A 14,964-nucleotide genomic window follows, 5' to 3' on the forward strand; every position below is an offset into this window, starting at 1 on the left:
CTTACTTACGAGCCTTTAGTCTCACTTCATTTAATGAAGTTGACCGTTGAGTGTTTGAACAGAAGTATTGACATTATCTGTGTTCTTGGAGCTAATCTATCACTTCTATACTATTGTTGTTATTGTTTTAGGGGTAAAATTTGCATTTGTTGTTTCATTGAAACCAGATGCATTTACACTTGTTTGCTTGCATCTGAGATACACTACAAAAAAATGTTTTTCTTACAAAGAGGTCTCCAAATGCCTACAAATTCTTAAATCAAGAAGTATTTTCTAGACAAGTAAAAAAAATGTCTTGTTTTGAGAATTAATTTGCCCAAATTGAGTTTCCCCTTAAAACATGCACAATAATCTGCCAGTGGGGTAAGAAAAATAACCTTGTTTTTGATTTATTAAAAAGGATTTTTTAAATTATTGAAATGTATTGAAAAAAAGTTGTTGTTTTTTTTTACCCCATTGGCAAATTATTTTGCTTGTTTAAAAAAAAAAAGAATGCATATTTGTATATATAAAGATGTATTCTATATTTGCCATATTTTTTCTTAAATCAAGACAATAAGTTTTGCTTGTTTAGAAAATGCTTCTTCATTTAAGAATATTTAGAAATTACAACTAGACACAAGACAAAAAAAGTAAGTAAAGCATTTTTTGCAGTGTGCATTTTAAACCACCGGTTTCACAAAACCAGTTTGCGTTTAGTCTGAACAAACTCACGCTATATAGTATGACTAGCCTGCTTTGGAGCAGGTTTTTTTCTGGGTTAGATATTGCAAGCCCAAAATCTGATGTGAGTAAAGTTTATCTGATTCAATGAAGCCACTTATATTCTTTGTGTGCCTTTTTTTTTTTTTGCTCTAAATTAAAGCCTAAATTTTATTTTCCACTAAAATTCTATCATTTTTCAGACTAAATGGTCTTTTCGTCACCTTGAAGTTATAAGGTTTTATCTGCGTTCTAAATGATTTTAAGATTATGAGCTTCAAAGTTTTTGCATTCCATAGCAAACAAAAGTGTGTATATGTATGTATACATTTTTTTTTTTTAAATGAAAAGTCTTAATATGTAAACAACTGTTTACTGATTTTATTCATTTTTTTTATTTCAACTTTAAGTACATGAAGGCCTTACTCAATTCATTTAATCAAGACTAAGTGTTTGGAGTTTTTATCGTTGCTTTTACACTTATGAATTTACATCTGGAATGCATCTCCCAAAATAGTTTGCTTGATAGTTTTCTTGTCTCAAATACATTTTGGAGGGCATTTCTGTGACCGCAGAGTTATCAAGTCAGAAAAACTGAATGAAATGGCTAAGTGTAAACTTAGGATCAATGAAGCAGCCCCCCACTTCCCATTTTCACTCTTTGTTTGTTCTCTTTGCGTGGAGTTGAAGGCATGTGCGTGCCGGGCTCAGAGACCCAGGCGTAATCTTTGGGATTGAGACCTAAGCTCGGTAAGGCAGACGAGAGCTGCCCATATCCTGGACACGGCCCTGAATGTTCCCGGAATGTTCCCCTTCAGGGAGCCACCACAGCTGGGAAGCACCTTCTCAGAACTTGTGGATTATGGTAGGAAAAAACAATGACTGGGTTTGAGAAACACTCTCCCATTGCTCAAGCACGCACAGACTGGCCAATATCCCACAAACCTTTCTAAAGAGATTGGGATGGCTCATTAAGGATGAAGAGTGTTGTTGTGATATTTGAAATATCTACATCCCATTAGTGGTCAAACTGTCCTCTGATGGCTCTTTGGCTTAATGTTCGTCGAGTTTATCCAGAAACACACTCTCAAACGCAAACATTTGGATTGGAGTGTTTGCCCACAGAGAGAAATGTTTATGTGGCGTGTGAGTGATGGATCTGCTCTGGGTTTGTGACGCAGACATGTCCAACTGGTGGATTTAAGCAAACCCCTAGCCATAAGTTTTCACTCACTCACTCACTTTCCTTTAGCTTAGATTTCTCACTAGTCGCCACAGAGGAATGAATCGTCAATTGTTCTGGCACGTTTTATGCACTGGATGCCCTTCCAGCCACAATTCAGCACTGAGAACTCATGAACCCCCCAGTGCTGGAAAACACCAATACGCTCTAACATTCAAACACACTCAAACACTACTTTTTGTAGTGACACTACTTATTGACTTTGTTCTGCAATGCCGAAGTGCGCTCATATTTGCGAATGTTTAGAAGTTTCGATTCAGTTTCCAATGGGAGAAATGACTAGGAATATTAATGGCAGAAAGCAGTCATACTACTTGCCCTACAATCAAGTGTTTTCATGATTATACACAAATGTAGAATAATATAAGACGAAAATTTCAGTTTGCAACATGAAGCAGTGAATGAGACTGGAAGTCTCGAACCAAATAGATTTCAATGGCAGCGCCCACTCGTACATCAAGTATAAGTGCAATGCTGCATGATAGGAGTTGTCGAAAAGACAAAAGAATAGGAACATGCAAACTCCTGCAACATGCCCAGAATTTCTGGTCCAGCCGGGACTTGAACCAGCGACCCTCTTGCTGAGGCAACAGTGCTGACCAATAAGCCACTTTGCCACCCTAGGTTTGAACTTCCTGAAATAACCTTCAAGTTTATAAAGAACCATTAATTTCTTAGTGTGAAGAACATTTTAATAATCTAAAGCAGTGGTCCCAAACATTTTTAACACTGTCAATGCTTGACAGTTTTACTGCGGACTGGGCTAGGCATCCATCAACCATTTTCTCAGAGCATGACAAGCTATCAAAACACTGCCGTCACTCTTGTCATGTGACGAACTTGCACAAAGTCTAGAAAAGATGCGATATATGAACAGCCCCTGAAAGGCCTCCAGCAGTTGATCTTCTTACACAGACATGCTGGACTTACTTGCTTTGTTGACAAATGAGTTGTGGATCTATTCATTTGCAATTCGCCTTCACTGGACCTTTTCCCATTAGCAGAGAAACTTTCCAAAGACGTCTGTTTCTTGCTGCTTGTGGGTTCAATTTGGTCACTCAAGTTGACCGAGATGTAACAGAGAAAGAATACGGTAATTTTTCAAAATAAAAGATCATTCAGCCTCAGATAATAAATAAATAGTTAATTAATAATAATTAATGACTAATGATTTCTTGTGCGGTCAGGTACCAATAAATCCACGTATCGGAATCGTTCTGCGGCGCAGTGGTTGAGATCCACTGATCTAAGAAACCTTTTGTGGAATGTTAAAGAGTTAAAATTAATGTATGTAAAGGATTGTAATACTCTTTTTGTCTGGGTGGAGTGCTGGTCCACATTGGAGCCCCAGCAAGAAACGTGACAGGAGGCAGATGATGATTGTTTTATGTTTTATCTCTTGAGAATGTTACAACCACCCCCAGAGTCTAATGTGGCCCCGTGGAAAAAATGAATTGCCCATCCCTGCTCTAATATGTCAGCAAAACGGAAAGCAACATCCACTAAACTCACCTTTATTCAGTATTGAGATTTATGTTCTGCATATATATGCAAATGATCCAATTAGATAACTAATTTAGTGTTAAACAGTTTAGAAATGAAAGTCTGTACAATAAGATGAATTAGTACAGTAACTAAAATCACAATTATTATTGATGTTATTTCCATATAAAAATGCTCAAATTAACTTACATTATAGTGTTTTAAAGCTGAATGTTTTATTTAATTCTCATTTCTTTTTGTTTTTGTGTTGAGATCACTTTTTCAATAATCATATAAGGTATATAATTTAATAACCTTGTTTAAATGCAAACTGAACTTTCACAGCTCAAAATGAATATTCATTACAACCTTAGTTTAAATATACTTTTAATATTGTCAAATAAGCTTGTGGTATAATTGTCAAATTATTGTACACCAACAGGGATAATTTCTAACCCACATGAAAAGGGTGATTACATATATTTCCTTATTCTCCATTTTTGTTTAGCTGAGGTTGAACATTTCAGCCTAATGCACACATTTTATCTGTTGCACATACTTATATTAGCAGTCTAATTCTTAGATGCACGAAAAACTTGATATAAATAAATCAAAACATTGGAAGAAAATATAAAAGTGCTGTTATTTGGAACTGTTTGGATCTGCTTTGCAATTTGTCCTCGCTTTGCAAAGCAGATGGTGTTACCCAATTATACAGCCTACAATACCAAAACTAGATCTCACCCATTTTAATCAGCAAATTAGAGCCAGTGTAAATATGAAATGTTCTGCAGTGTACACAGTTTCAATGAGTGTTTGTGAGAGTTTAGACCTGACGTGGACAGCTGGACACAAACACTCATAAAACAGTGTAAATACTTTCAGTATAAAGTTTGATAAAATACTTGACTAACTGTTGTATTTTTCTTGTTGCTAAGTGGATTGGTGACCACTGTCTTTTCCAGTGATTGCACAAATGCTATGTTATGTGTGTGTGGGTGTTGTTTTTGTGACCTCTGCTAGTGGTTTAGTCCTCCTACATGTAGCTCTGACCCAGTCTGACCGCATCCCTATGGAGAGACGACTGTGGAAACTGTCTGCATTTGCAGAAGTCATTGTGGACACATCATTTCTCTCTCTCTCTTTCTCACTGGCGCAAACATACAAGTAGTCATTCAGAGATGTCTATAGAGCTGCATGTGTCTGGCATTTGAGGACTTAAAGTAGCCTTATAGTCCTGAATTATGTCTTTTTGATGATGAAAATGACATTTGAAGTTTTTATTCATTCTACTCCCACTACAGTAAATTATGTATGATTCTGATTTGATGTAATTTTACTTTTATCCAACAAGGTCAGACATATTGTCTGTTCTGCAACTCTGTTTTTTATGATCTTTTAATTAAAAAATGCAGCATTGGAGATGCTACGTTATGAAATATTTAAGATCTTACCACAACACAGTTGAATGGCAGATTTCCACTGTAACTAACAAATGAGTAAATAAATGAGTGAGTGAATAAATGAATGAATTAATGAATGAATGAATGAATGAAAAAATGAATGAATAAATAATTGAATGAATAAATGATTAAATAAACAAAAATGAATGAATTAATTACTGAATGAATGAATGAATGATTGAATGAATGAATGAATGAATGAATGAATGAATGAATGAATGAATGAATGAATGAATGAATGAATGAATGAATTAATGAATGAATGAATGAATGACCAATAATATTATTTTTAAACCAAAAGGAAGTACAAAACTTTAACTAAAGTTCAAACAAAACTATCCAGAATTGTACTTTACAAAAGGACTTCAGTCATACAAAATTAACACGAAAAGCAGTGGTTCATTAATCTCCTCAATCACTGTATGTGCAGTGTTAAAAATATAATATTATGTAATGGTTTTCTTTGTGTTATGCAATATTTTAGATTGACCTATTTCTGGTGTTTATTTATTTTAATGATCAGTCAACTGGTCTCTTTCATATGCATTGAAGTGGATCCACTGAGGCAGCTTTCATTTAACAATTTCATACTTTGATTATTAAATGAAATTCTGTTTTTGTTTTTTTTTTGTACCCCTGAGTTGCTTTTTTTTGTAGCCTTTATTCAGATACTGTGTCTCTCTCCCTCTGGTTGGCCTTTATTGTGTTCTGCTGAATGCTCTTTATCAGAGCGAGGGCTGCTCTGTAAAGGTGGATTGCCAGGCAACTGAAGGTCAACCTCCTGTTTAAATGGTCACCGTGGTTGCGGTCTGAGAGCAGAATAAACAAATGCGTGTGAAATATGCTCATTATAGCTTGTAAGGACAATCGGTGATGGAAACACCTTCACACCTCCTCGCAGGGGCTTTTGTTTTTGTCCTTGATGAATTCATCCAATTTAGACACACTCGGGATTAAATGTAGAATCTGAAGCTTTCTTTTTGGGGGGGATTAAGACATTTAAAAGTTATACAGTTATTGTAAGCTTTGTCTTTTTTTTTTTGTCTTGGGAAGCTTTACTTGTTGGATGAACTTTTGGTAGATAGGTGGAAAGGTAGATAGGTAGATAGATGGATGGATGGATGGATGGATGGATGGATGGATGGATGGATGGACGGACAGATGGATGGGCGGGTGGATGGATGAAAACTGGATGGATGGATACAATAGAGTAAAACTGCAGATGGACAATGTATGGATAAATAAAATGGATGGATGAATATTGTGGATGGACTGATAGAAGGAAAATGGATAGATGGATACTTTAGAGGGATTTACACAATGGATGGATATTAGGATGAATGGAAACTGGAAAGATAGATGCAATAAAGTGATACTATAAATGGATAGGCAATGTATGGATAATTAATGTATGTATGGATGTATGGATGGATGGATGTATGGATGGATGGATGGATGGATGGATGGATGGACGGACAAACGAACGGACGCAATAAACGTATAGATGGATATTCTAAATAAATAGATGCACTATATAGATAATATGGATAGATGGAACCTGTGGATGGATAGACACGATAGATGGATGTATGAAATTGAGTGATACTGTGGATGGATAGACAATGTATGGATGAATATTATGGATGAATGGATGAATGGATGGATGGATGGTTGGATGGATGGATCCTATGCATAATACTTTTGATTGATGGATGGATGGATGAAAACTGGATGGATAGACCTGATGGATGAATGAATAGTCACGATTGATGGATAATAAAAATGGATGGATGGATGGATGGTGGGATGGATAGACTGTTTGCATGGATACAATGTAGTGATACTATAGATGGATAGACACTGAGTGGATGAATTATATGGTTCTATGGATGGATGGATGGTAGCTGTGGATGAATAGAAATTATGGATGGATAGATGGATGAATGGATACTATGGATGGATTAACACATTGGATGAATTTATGAGTGAATGAATAAATAGATGGAAACTGTGGATGGATGGACAGGATGGATGGATGTGATGGAATAATATAGTGGATGGATAGGCACAATGGATGTATAACATGATGGATAAATAGGGAAATTATGGGTGGATGGATGGATAGACACTGGATCGGTGTGGGGGAGTGATATTGTGGATGGATAGACACAATGGATGGATGAACACTACGAATAAATGAAAACATTGATGGTTAATATGGATTGATGGATACTGTGGATGAATGAATGAGTAATATGGATGGCTGGATGGATACTATAAATGGTACTATGTATGGATAGATGGAAACTATATGAATAGAGATGATGGATGGCTGAATGAATGGGTGGATATTGTAGATGGATGAGCACAATATATGGATAATGTGCATGGATGAAATCTGCATGGATGAATAGACAGAATAGATGGATGCAATGAAGTGATGCTGTCACTGGCTTGACATTGGATGGATGAATACTATAGATGGATGGATGAATGAATGGATGGATAATATGGATGGATCCATATTGTGAATGTATATACATGGTTAGATGGATGGATGAGTAATATGAATGGCTGGATAGTATGGATGGATGGGTGGAGATGGATGAATGGATAAATATGGATAGAATGTATGGATATTGTGGATGGATGTATTAATAGATGGAAAAAAATTGATGGATGGATGGACAATATGAATGGATAGTATGGATGGAGGGACGGATTTTATAGATGAATGTTACATGGAATGGTTAGTTGGTTGCATGCATAGATCCTATTGATAATTAAGGATGGATGGATGGTTGTTTGGACTGACTGATTGATTGATACTGCGTGGATTGATAGATCTGGCTCCAATGATTAAGCAGGTTAGTTAATGATGTCATTGATTGTGTATTTTTGATTTTGCTCGTGTCTTGTCACTAGTTTGTATGCACTCCTTAGGCTTCTGTCCAGTGTGTCGTGGTAATTGGGGTCCTTCAGAGACGGCTGTTTTATCGATTGCTGGAACGCTTGTCCAGTATAATTACAGGGAACAGAGAATTACTGTAGCGATCAGGGACACAGCGACATCAGCAGAGATGCCACAAATTAGCAAAAATGAAACACTTAAAAGGAATACAAAACTGATCTGCAGTATTCATAACAATTAAGCTAAAATTGGGAGTAGATTTATGTTTCCTAAAGGTACTAGAAGTGCTTGATGGTGCTGTGATTTTAATGTCAATGCTGTGATACCTTTAAAACACTGTGATTGTACTGGTCTGATATTGTGTGATACTGAGCTTTGAATTAGGCTTAAATTAAATTAAATTAAATTAAATTAAATTAAATTAAAAATTACATTAAAATAAAATACATTAAAATAAAATAAAATATAAAATAAAGCAAAATACATTAAAATAATAATAAAAAAATCATAATAATAAAATAAAATAAAAGTTCATGTAGTGTCATTATGAAGGTGGTAAAATAAATTTGTGTGTGTGAGAGAGAGACAGCTAATGTGTAATGGTCATTTTTCCTATCAGCTGCTGATCATTTCTCTTCAAGTCTGAGTCATGAATGACCCAGTGCACTTTTCTCTATCCCCCTCCATTTTTGTCTTTCTGTCTCTTTCTCCAAAACACTCCAATACTGAATCAGCTTACAATCAGTGAAGCTGCAAGTCACACCAACACAACTTTTAGGGTCTAAATCAGATATACAAAAACTACTCAATCTGAATCACAGGCTAACTTTAAATCAGGGGTCTCGAACTCAAATTGGCGGTGGGCCATTTCCATGACTGACAATTCATAGGGGGGATGTTTTAACATTCAAGCACAAGAAAAAAGACTAGGTGGCGGGTCAAACCCACAAATGGCTAGACGCAACTGCACAACAATGATAGAGGTTTCCAAATATATGTTTTGGCAGACTGAATCTCGTTATATTTTTGGCAAAAATATATTCTTGGTTTTGTGTTTTTTTTTTTTTTTGATTAATTTCTATTTGTTTTTTTTTTGTGTTTTGTTTTGTGGTTTATTAGTTTTGATTCATTTAATTTCATTTTGTTTGTTTGCTTTGCTTTGCTTTGTTTTGTTTAGCTTTTCTTTGTTTTGTTTTTTGTTTTGTTTGTTTTAATTTATTTTGTTTAGTTTGTTTTGTTTTGTTTGCCTCTATCCAGTTTTAAGATATATGTTCGGCACATGTATGCAAATTGGTTCTTATCCAATTCAATAACTTATTTTCACATTAAACATTTCAGAAATAAAAGACTATACAATGAAATTAAACAACAGGTAAACCAAATATTTAAAAAAATATATCGGTTCATATAAAAATATTTTGTTTTATTGCAAGTTTTTCCATACATTTAAATGTAGGCATAAAAATGAGGTACTATTAAATATGTATTCATTAGCATAAATCACATAGATCACAAAAAATTTGAACACAGGATAAAGTCAGGTTAAATATATATATATATATATATATATATATATATATATATATATATATATATATATATATATATATATATATATATATATATATATATATATATATATATATATATATATATATATATATATATATATATATGTATATATATATATGTATATATATATATATATATATATATATGTATATATATATATATATGTATATATATATATATATATATATATATATATATATATGTATATATATATATATATATATATATATATATATATATATATATATATATATATATATATATATATATATATATATATATATGTATATTTACATATATATGTATATTTACATATATATGTATATTTATATTTACATATATATATATATATATATATATATATATATATATATATATATATATATATATATTAATGAACCTTGAACATTTTAATATATGTAATACCTTTTGAAGTTGATAACACAATGCAGGAGAAATCAAATTTTGACAAAACAAAATAATAAAAATATTATTCTAACTAAAATAGAAAACATTGCCTGAACTAAGTTTAAAGTTAACAAAAATATATATAAAAAATACATTACAAAATGTTTTATTTTAGCTAGTTGCCAGTAATAATATTCTATTATTCATTTATTTTCACATGATGTACCAAAATAGGTGGGAAAAAATATAATAATAAATTGATTTAAAAAAAATCTCAAAAATAACGGGTGGGTGATAATTTTTATTTATTTATTTTCCAGCTGCAGTCTCTCCCCTTGAGTTGAACAGTTTCTGTAACACATGCAGTTTTTGTTTACATGCCGGATGATAGTATCTGGAGACATTCTTTCCTACTGACTTTTATAAGTGAATCCATGTGACCATTGAGACTTCCAGGTCACCCAGGAAGAGATGAAATGAAGAAATAAAGGCTAATAGGTGGAATAAATGCAGGGGTGAAACGATGAAAGGGAAAGAAAAAAAGCCAACAGCGTGCGGCCTGGCTGCTGGTTTTGGTCGCTGAGGAGTGCAAATGCTTTTAAAGAGTTGCTGGCAGGTGTTTGGATTTTTGTCATTTGTAGCTTTTAGAGTGGTGTTTTCCTCTGAGAGTGAACCAGACGAAGTGGCTCGCTCTCCGGAGATTTGTAGTTTTGCTTTTTCAGTCGGTTATGCACAGGTTGTTCAGACAGTCCGGGTCTATTTTGGGCGATAAATCGTAAATAGTGCAGCTATTTTGGTGCCCTGTTTATGAGCCAAGTAAGATAAACATGTTTATTTTAGGGGTGTAACACGTGCAGCCGGATTAACCGCAATAAACAGCAGTCCAGAGAGCTGCAGCGTTGATAACAGATGTGTTTTTAAAAGTCAAGTGCAAGTAATGCACAATATATTCTTTCGTCTTGCATAATAATTTATCTTCAATATCTTATTATCTTTGTTTTTGTTAAGTTATTTTCTTAATTTCACTACGCAGAAGACTGTATGTAGATTATATGTGTACAGTTGAACGCAAAACTATTCTCCCTCCTGTGAAATTTTAACATGTCCTATATTATTTTTAAAGGAGAGAATTTTTCTGAACTACTTCTGAACAACAAAAATAAGCAGCAGGCAACATGTAGTCACATGTAGTCCTGTGTATACAGTGCATTCGGAAAGTATTCATAGCGATTCACTTTTTCAATTAAAATTTTTATGTTACTGCTTTATTCCAAAATGGACTAAATTCATTTATTTCCTCAAAATTCTACACTCAATACCCCATAATGACAATGTGAAAAATTTTTTTTTGAAATTGTTGCAAATTTATGTATATATATATAAAAAAAAACATGTACATCAATATTCACAGCTTTTGCTCAATACTGTGTTGATGCACCTTTTGGCAGTAATTACAGCCTCAAGTCTTTTTGAATATGTTGCCACAAGCTTGGCACACCTGTCTTTGGTCATTTTTGCCCATTCCTCTTTGCAGTACCTCTCAAGCTCTATCAGGTTGGATGGGAAGCGACGGTGTACAGCACAGGTGTCAAACTCAGTTCCAAAAGGGCCGCAGCTCTGCACAGTTTAGTTCCAACCCTAATTAAACACACCTGATCAAACTAATTGAGTCCTTCAGGCTTGTTTGAAACCTACAGGTAAGTGTGTTGGAGCAGGGTTGGAACTAAACTGTGCAGGGCTTCGGCCATCCGGGAATTGAGTTTGACACCCCTGGTGTACAGCCATTTTCAGATCTCTCCAGAGATGTTTAATAGGATTTAGATCTGGGCTCTGGCTGGGCCACTCACGGACATTCACAGAGTTGTTGTGAAGCCACTCCATTGATATTTTGGCAGTGTATTTTGCGTCATTGTCCTGCTGGAAGATGAACCGTTGTCTCAGTCTGAGGTCACGAGCACTCTGAAGCAGGTTTTCATTCAGGATGTCTCTGTACATTGCTGCATTCATCTTTCCCTTTATCCTGATTAGTCTTCCAGTTCCTGCTGCTGAAAAACATCCCCACAGCATGATGCTGCCACCACCATGCTTCACTGTAGGGATGGAATTAGCTTGGTGATGAGTGATACCTGGTTTTCTCCTAACGTAACGCCTGAAATTCACTACAAAGAAATTTTAGTCTTATCAGAACAGAGAACTTCGTTTCTCATGGTCTGAGAGTCCTTCAGATGCCTTTTGGCAAATTCCATGTGGAGAGAGGCTTCCGTCTGGCCATTCTACTATACAGGCCTGATTGGTGGATTGCTGCACAGATGGTTGTCCTTCTGTAAGATTCTCCTCTCTCCACAGAAGAATGCTGGAGCTGAGACAGAGTTACCATCGAGTTATTGATTTTACTTCTGACTAAGGCCCTTCTCCCCCAATCACCAATCACAGCTTAGATGGCCGGCCAGCTCTAGGAAGAGTCCTGGTGGTTCCAAACATCTTCCACTTATGTATGATGGAGTCCACTGTGCTCATTGGAACTTTCAGAGCAGCAGAAATTTTTCTGTAACCTTCCCCAGCCTTGTGCCTAGAGACAATCTTGTGTCGGGAGGTCTACAGACAGTTCATTTGTCTTCATGCTTGGTTTGTGCTTTGACATGCACTGTCAACCCTTGGCCTTTTCAAATCATGTCAAATCAACTAAATTGACCACAAGTGAACTTCAATTAAGCTGCTGAAACACCTCAAGAATGATCAGTGGAAACAGAATGTACCTGAGCTCAATTTAGAGCTTCACGGCAAAGGCTGTGATTACATGTGATTTTTCAGGTTTTTTATTTTTAATAAATTTGCAACAATTTAAAAAAAAAATCTTTGTTCACATTGTCATTGTGGGGTATTTTGTGTAGAATTTTGAAGAAACAAATGTATTTAATCAATTTTGAAAAAAGGCTGTAACATAAAGAAATGTGAAAAAGGTGAATCGCTATCAATACTTTACCGGATGCACTGTACATTGCAAAAACAACAATATAAAAGTGATACAAACAACTTGTGTTGTATTCCAAGTCACGTGAAACCTGCTTTTATGTGAAGAACAAAGTGGTTTATGAGGTTTCAAAAGCTGAAAATGTTCCAGCTCCCACTTGATGATACCCTCCAATTCAAAAAGACACTCCAGGACATTAGTGTGATGTGACTGGTCAGACAGAGAGAAAGCCAATGGCATTTTACGCCATCGGTAGGGCCAGACAGAATCTGCGGACATTTTATTCTATTTCTGCTGAGATTTTTGTAAAACATCTGCAGATTTTTCTGAATGATTTTAGGAGTGTTTTAACTAAAAATTCATGAAATAAATAATAATACACTTTTTACTTTTATTTAATTTTTAAAATTGTAAATCCAATTATATTCACTTATTTTATAAACAAAGCAAGTCTCTCTGATATTAGATCTACTAAAAGACAGAAAATATTAATTTAACAAACTGTATTCTAAATAAATAATTTGAACATTTTAATATTACTATTATTATATCACAATAATATTAATAAAATTAATTTAATGACTGAAAAAATATAAATTTACACACATTTACACAAGTAAATACATAGACTCAGTGATGTGCTAAAAATCTGCAGATTTTTGCATGTGCTGATTCCTTATGTGTCTAGCCATCGGCCACAAGATACATAGAGAGCCAATAGCATTCGATAATAGTAAGCTGACGTAAGATGCTTTTCTGGCAACAGCATTTGAATTCATTCAAACATTCAAATATAAGTGGAAAATTGGATTTTTCTTGTGCTGTGAATGATGTTTAATAGAGCAAGGAAGTTTTCACAGTATGTCTAACAAACTGTGTTTTCATTTTTGACTCATTATCTTTCAGTACGTGACCTCATTGTTTCTGATTCTGTATTTAGTTTTCACTTTTCTGTGTTCTAATTATACATGCAATGCCAACTTTTTGATTTACACTCATTAATTTTCAATCCACAACTGCTATGCTTTTGCTGGAATTTTGATTCAATATACCCCTATCATCAAAGAGTTATGAGAAAAAGACCTTGTGAATATGTGACGAGTCAGGAGTGAGAATGTGTTGAGTGGTTAGTGTGTCGACATATAGCACTGAGGTGCTCAGAGACCCGAGTTCAAATCCCAGCTCAAGAGCTGAAAAGCTCCTAAAATCTCATCAGTGTTGGGAAAAGTTACTTTGGAAAGTAATGTATTACAATATTGAGTTACTCTCCTAAAAAGTAACTAGTTGTGTTACTTAGTTGCTTTTTATGGTAAGTATTAAGTAATGCATTACTTTTGAGTTACTTTTACATTACTTTTTCCTATACCAGACAGAGGCTTGAACTCTTTCAGAACTTGCAGTGTACTTTTTTAATTTACTTTATTTACCTTGAAAAAACACATCAAACACCAAGAATTTAGTATAATGTTATGTTCTGAGAACTTCCTGAGTCCAGTGGCCTACATGCTGCATACAGATTAACGAACGTTTAAAGCAGTGGGTTAGCTACTTTTGTACTTTTTGTCTTATTAGTAAATTACAAACCATTTTCAAATACGATTTCTTTCTTTCATGTGTTCAAAATAATGAACGCATTTTCTCGTCTCAATTTTAATTCAACAATTTACTCTTTAAAAGCTAATCAATTAAACAAAAAGTAACTCAAATATTATTACTTTATTTTTTAATGTAATGCATTCTTTACTCGTTATCTAGAAAAGTTATATTATCACTTAACTTGCGTTACTTACCCCCATAGACTGTAAACGTTATGGACAAAGTATATGTGATGTCACCCATAGGTTTCTGAAGAAAGCAAAAAAAGCTATAAGTAGGCGTGGCCAATCATGGGGGATTGGGGGATACCAAACGACTGGGGGATACCAAACAAGGGCAAAGAGGTGGAGCTACAGATGCCTGCTAGCGTTTTGCTTAGACAGGCATTTTTTTGGGGAAAAATGCTTAATACTTCATTGCCTGTGACTCATTTATGTTCTGACCACATGTGATTGGTTGTACACTATATCAATAAAGAGTTTAGTCATTTAAAAACAAAGTTTTAATACTTTGAGCCACTGAACATTGTTCTTATGATGTTTTTCTACAGGAGACAAATGCAAATTACTTCCAAACACTTCAAGCGTAGTCTGTGTTAGTAAATGCAAGGCCATTG

The 14,964-nt window shown here is 34.4% G+C and overlaps 1 protein-coding gene across 2 annotated transcripts in view; it reads left to right on the plus strand.

Annotated features, from left to right (window-relative positions):
• The window catches only part of gpc5c (glypican 5c), a 295,133-nt gene that overhangs the window by 267,661 nt on the left and 12,508 nt on the right, over window positions 1–14,964 (plus strand). The window lies entirely within an intron of this gene.

The sequence above is a fragment of the Danio rerio genome, chromosome 2 (assembly GCF_049306965.1).
Source record: "Danio rerio strain Tuebingen ecotype United States chromosome 2, GRCz12tu, whole genome shotgun sequence".
Taxonomy (NCBI): Eukaryota; Metazoa; Chordata; class Actinopteri; order Cypriniformes; family Danionidae; genus Danio; species Danio rerio.